Source organism: Lactuca virosa, chromosome 9, assembly GCF_052849685.1.
Source record: "Lactuca virosa cultivar CGN04683 chromosome 9, Lactuca_virosa_CGN04683_v6, whole genome shotgun sequence".
NCBI classification, from domain to species: Eukaryota; Viridiplantae; Streptophyta; class Magnoliopsida; order Asterales; family Asteraceae; genus Lactuca; species Lactuca virosa.
Window position 1 is genome coordinate 176,958,909 of NC_136434.1, and position 5,811 is coordinate 176,964,719.

Consider the following 5,811-nt stretch of genomic DNA (forward strand, 5'->3'; position numbering starts at 1 on the left):
AGGACCACCTAGACTCATCTTCCCTTCCTCTACAATTTCATTGATTCCAGTCTTATGAGCTTTGAGAAAATTGTACAAATCTCCCATAGAATAGCCATCGAAACTTTGTTGAGTTTTTATCATTAGACTGATGTTCCTCCACTCCTTTGTAATCCCATAAGATATGTGATATTGTATTCAAGAGTTGATCATGTAACACCATAGCGATTGCACTTGAATATCAACTCATCTAAGCGATCATAGTATATTTCAATGGTTTCTCTTTCCTTCTGCTTGAATTCACCTAGTTCCAGTAAACAATGCTTCACAGAGCTCGTCTTTGTCTTTTTACTTCCTTGATAATCTCTTTCAAAGTATCCCAAATCTATTTTGCAGACTTGCATCCTCGAACAAAGTTGTAAACAACTAGTCAAAGAGCATCGTGAAGTTCACAAAGACACTTCTTATCATTAGCCTCATACTTTCCCTTTTGTGCTGCCATGCCAGTGGATGAACCTCCATTTCCAACATGGGAAAACATATATGGATGATAATTTCCAAGAGTAACACATCGCCAAAGATCCTCGTCGATCTCATTGAGATAATTCTCCATGCGATCTGCCCATTGCTCATAATACTCCCGAATGCACATTGGAATCTTCGTGGAAGACCCAAGCAGATCAGAAAAACTTGACTTAGTGTTCATGTTGAAATTCACCATTTTCGTACAAAAAAAAAGTGACGATGAGATTCAGAAAAAGAGATCTAACAGATGAATCTATCATAAAATGATCAGAAAACACTAAATATATCAAACTGATTGCCAAATCAAAACAAATCAATCAATTAGAATAAATTTTCTTAATCAAAAGTGTGGAAATCTTTTCAATCGGAAAGAGAGATTCAAAAACTTTTGAAAAAGACAAGAAAAACAGTAATGACTGAATGTATCCAACTCTAATACCAAATGTAGTGTGTTTGAATCAAGTATTAAGAACAAAATCAATAACAGAAAGAGTATAGAACACAATCGTAAATAAGTTATGTTTGGCTCGTTGATTCGTCTGAATGAGTATGCAAGTACACGAGAGAGAAAGTGAACAAAGTGCCCAAAAGCTACTCTCGACTTCTATACTAACCCTGTTTATAGGGTGATACACACTCACAAAAAATATGTAAGGACTATACATTACGTTTCGACATCTAACACGTACTTACAAAATACATACATAGCGAAGTGCTAGACTTCGACACTATACAAACCAAATAAGACTTTGACACCTCACTAGACATTTCGACCATTACATAACCATTGTAGGGCTGGGTCTATTAGTCGAAGGGTTATTTAGGTTTTGTTTCATGTAATTGTATTCATAAAGTAGTTGGCTGACATTGAAGAGGGTCCTTCAGCAGCTGATGGCAGGGTGAGGTGGGAATCCTAGAAGAGCCTAGGAAGCGCTTTAGTGTGATAGGTGCACTATTCAACAGATTTTGGAAGGTATCGTTATGAGAAGTGAATTGGAGGACTCGGGATGATTATGAGGAAAGTACAGATAGGTGTGGAAGGTAGTATTGGGCTCATACTACTGAAAGCACAAGATCCGTACTCGAATCAAAGAAAGTCCCAAATTTTTTAAGGAACTGATTGAGGTTTGGAACATGGCTTGGTACCATGAATCTGTTGCAACATTTTTCTATTTATTAGCCTTTCTGTTATGGTTGTCCGGGATGAAGACGGGTCTGGTGATTGTTTAGGCCTTAGTGTCCATGTCAGTTTAAGATTGAATGGTGCAGATACATATGAGTAGTTGATTTTGAGGTCTTGAGGTAGTACCAGTCTGAGTCGCAAGACTCAAGAAGGAAGTGATTGGGATGAGTGACTTGAGGATTACACCCGATGTTGAGTGATCGGATGATGGCTAATGATGTCATTTTCTATAACAAGGATTTTATTCTTCTAATTTTCTGTGTTAGGGGGAGAGAGAGAGAGAGAGAGAGAGAGAGAGAGAGAGAGAGAGAAAGAGAAAGTGAAAGAGAGAGAGAGAGAGAGAGAGAACGTATGACTACAAAATTTGGAGGAAGACCCAGTATGGGAACTAGAAGGTTGTGGTATTTGCGACAAGGTTGGAAATGCATAGGAGGATTCTTGTGGTTTGATCGCCTCGAGATCTTTCATATGTGGAAGGAGATTCATTTTTGTAGGGACTATACAAGATGGGAACAAGGGTATGCCTTCTTTGAGTTTAGTTAGAGCGTACTCAAATAGGTTGTTCTAGGTGATTAGGAGAACGGAATTGGGAAGGAAAACTTTCATTGACTATGTTGTATCTCGACTATGAGGCATGATGAAGTGATAGTTAGGGATTCAGAGGCAAAGTGTGTGGTGGTCCATTTGTTCTTGATAGAGAATAGGTGCTATGAATGGACTACCAGAGATATTTCTTTTGCATCTGCATGGTATTCTTGATGATAGAGTCGATTATGATTGGGAAGTTTTCGAGGTCTCCATCTAGGATTCAGAATGTAGTTGAGTTTGTTGGGACTTTATCTGGAAGTTCATCTTGCATTGTGTTATACATTCCAAGAGTCTGGGATGGTATGTACCTGGTTGATCCGGTTTGAAGTGTGGTTTGTTTGAAAAATCATTTGGTGATAATTCGAACCCAAAGTGGGGGAGAACTGGGTATGCTACTTGGAAGATAATCGATTTATTCACGTTTAGGGTTTCAGAAGAATGAGTTATAAGGATCAGAGGTTTAGGTATGCAATACTTTGGTTCGAGACGAGAGTGCAGAGCAAGTTTCCATTAATTGTCAGTGCTCGGGAATACATGAGTTGTATTCGTGGCAAGGAGTTGTTGGTCAAAGAGCTCGTTGTAGCTAGTGGTCCCTTTCGGGGATGCCAATGAACTCATCAAGGTATTTGGTCGCTCTGGTTGAGTATCGGTTGATTGAAGGATTGGGTAACTTGATATTAGATTGCTACATATAGTCTAAGATAAGAAGTGGTTGATCTGCCAAATAACTTCAGATTTTGGTATGTGTAGTTCCGCATGGGTTATTTCAGTAGAAAATTGAATTCTTGGGTTGTTGTCAGTGCATTCTCGATCATTGGTTGTTTCTTGTTCATTGTCAATAGTTGGGATGATTCGATGGTTTCGATATGTATAAGTTTGAGGTCAGTGGATGTGACAAACTATCGTCAAGTTCTGTTTATGGTATATCTTGGCTTTTGGGTAAGTTTTCCCTAAATTTTTGGATTGAAGAATTTTTGTTTATAGTAGACTCGGGTTTCATTCGGTAGTAAGTAGAGCATTGAACTGATTTTCTATCTGTTTCAATTGTGGGTCAATGGGCTCCTTAAAAATCAGTTGGGATTATACAAGGTTGTGGAAGTGTATCAAGGGAAGGTACTTTGGATACACAAATCTTTCATCGAGAGTAGTAAGATGCTTAATCTGGTTTAGGTTGTGGGCGCATGATATTGTTTAGTCATGGGATCTTAGTCCTTTAAGCTCAATATAGTGGTGGTTGGGTAGAGAGATTGTGGGATAGCTTGGTAATCCAGTGATTATTAGGTTATCATAATGTAGATGAATCAACGTGGAGGATAATCACTTAGGACCTCCGAGGATAGTTCCAAGTGCGAACCATTTTTGAAATTGTGCCCATGTCGGGGATTTGGATCGATGTATCGTGAAGGAACGCTATATTTCCTTGAGGCCGGAGAGAATCCAAGATAGGTCAGTTTGGGAGTGTGGGAAAGCTACCGTTAGGTCACCAAAACCTTGACCGGCTAATTAGGTGGTGTTGATAAGATACTGTTTGATTAAGGATTAACTCGGAAGGTTGGTTAACATGGTATTAACCTAAGACAACGAGAGTTCCAGTTCTGGTTGCGATATGTCTCATGGTTTAAGCAAGGAATAATGTCTTTTGGTTAGTCGTAAGCAGTGGAGCAAATGATACTGATTCATGGCTAGCTTCAGGTCGAAGGTTTTCGTATGACCTCTTTACCTGTTCTTGTCTAATGAAGGCTTTGGGGTTTGAAGCACGACCCGAACACCTGATAGAGTCCAGTAGGACGGGGTTTTGAATCACCGTATTTGGTTAGGCATTCTTGTGTGTAGTTGGCAAGACCGTGGGTTGGGCCCATGGTGGTTGTGGAAGTGTTGTAAGACTGCGGAGCAACCATAGCATTCACTAGGTTGGTATATGACTGTGGAAGTATTGTAAGACTGTAGAGCAGCCATAACATTCACTAGGTTGGCATGCGTTTGTGGAAGTGATGTAAGACTGCAGAGCAGCCGTAGCATTCATTGTATTGGTATGTTTTTGTAGAAGTGTTGTAAGACTGTGGAGCAGCCATAACATTCATTAGGTGGGTAGGCGATTGTAGAAGTATTGTAAGACTGCGGAGCAGCCGTCGCATTCACTAGGTAGGTAGGTGGTTGTGAAAGTGATGGAAGTCTATGACTTGGCTTGTAGCATTCTCTAGGATGTTTTAGAAAATCACAAGATTGGGTGAAGGGTTGTTAGTGGGCCACAACATTTTTAATACTTGGGTAGATCATAGGTTGGGTTGGGCCGAATGTGATGTGAGAATACGGTTTAGTTCGTAGCAATCACTTGGAGCAAAGCAAACTTAATGATCATATGTGCGTTGGTTAATCAAGTTGTATTTTATTTCGATTGAATGACTAATGGATTCGTATTGGCATATGGGTCGGGACAACCTTTATAGGTTTCGCTCATAAATTTTGGAGTCTATTTGGTATTCGAAGCAGGATTTTCCACATAGGTGGATGGTCGGGGTTATGTTTTTCAAATATCAGTGAAATAATTTAGATCGGTCTTCAGTGTAAGATAATTTCATAACCTTAATTAGAAATCAGTTGGTATCAACTGGTATGGTAAAGGAAGTAGTAAGGAATGATTTTGGACGACGAAATCTAATTTAAGTAGAGGAGAGTTGTAACATCCTGTTTGATGATGTTTCGTAATTCAGGATCTAAGGACCGTAATGCGACCATGTAAAGCCCTTGGGATAAAATGGAATAGATTTTAGACTCCGTTGGAGGTGTATGATGTTGGATAAGTGATCTAAACCTTGGATTGTTTGTTGGAAGCTGAGGGGTAAAATAGGAAAGGTTATGTTTCTGGCTTCTTGCATAAATTAAGGATTTTAGATCAAGATGTTTTAAGTCATAAGTATCAAGATAGAATTATAGAGATCGTCGATACCTTTCCGTGGATATAAAGATCATCAAAAACAAAGTTGGGATGCATAAGTTATGATCATTGGAAGTTAGGAAGGAAATAGGTTTTAGCCTGTAAGTTGGGTGTACATGCCCTGTACGCTGGGCGTACTACATGAAAGTGGCACTGTTGTCCTTTGAGTACGTCAGACATACATAATGGTACACATGGCGTACTCACATTAATATTAAACACAATCTTTAGGGTTTAGACCATATAAAACCTCATTATCTCCCTTGATGCCAACCTTATTTCTAGCATCCATCCCTCTTAGCCCTAATATCGAAACCCTATCTCTTGACTGTGAGTTTTGAAGCCTTTAAGTAATTTTTGAGTGTTCTTGGTGGTGAAGGAAGACCATTGAAGAAGTGGTGGTGCACTCAAGCTCTTGAATGCAAAATCTACACCTCATTGTTCATCTGTAGAAGGTACGAAGTTCATACCTTAAGGCGTGCTTTCCTAGATCTTGTTTAAGATTAGGTTTATGCTTATTTTATCCCAAAACCTTGTTCTTTGTGAGTATGGATGTAACGCCTGCAAAATTGAGCTAGAAATTTAAGATATAATAAAACTT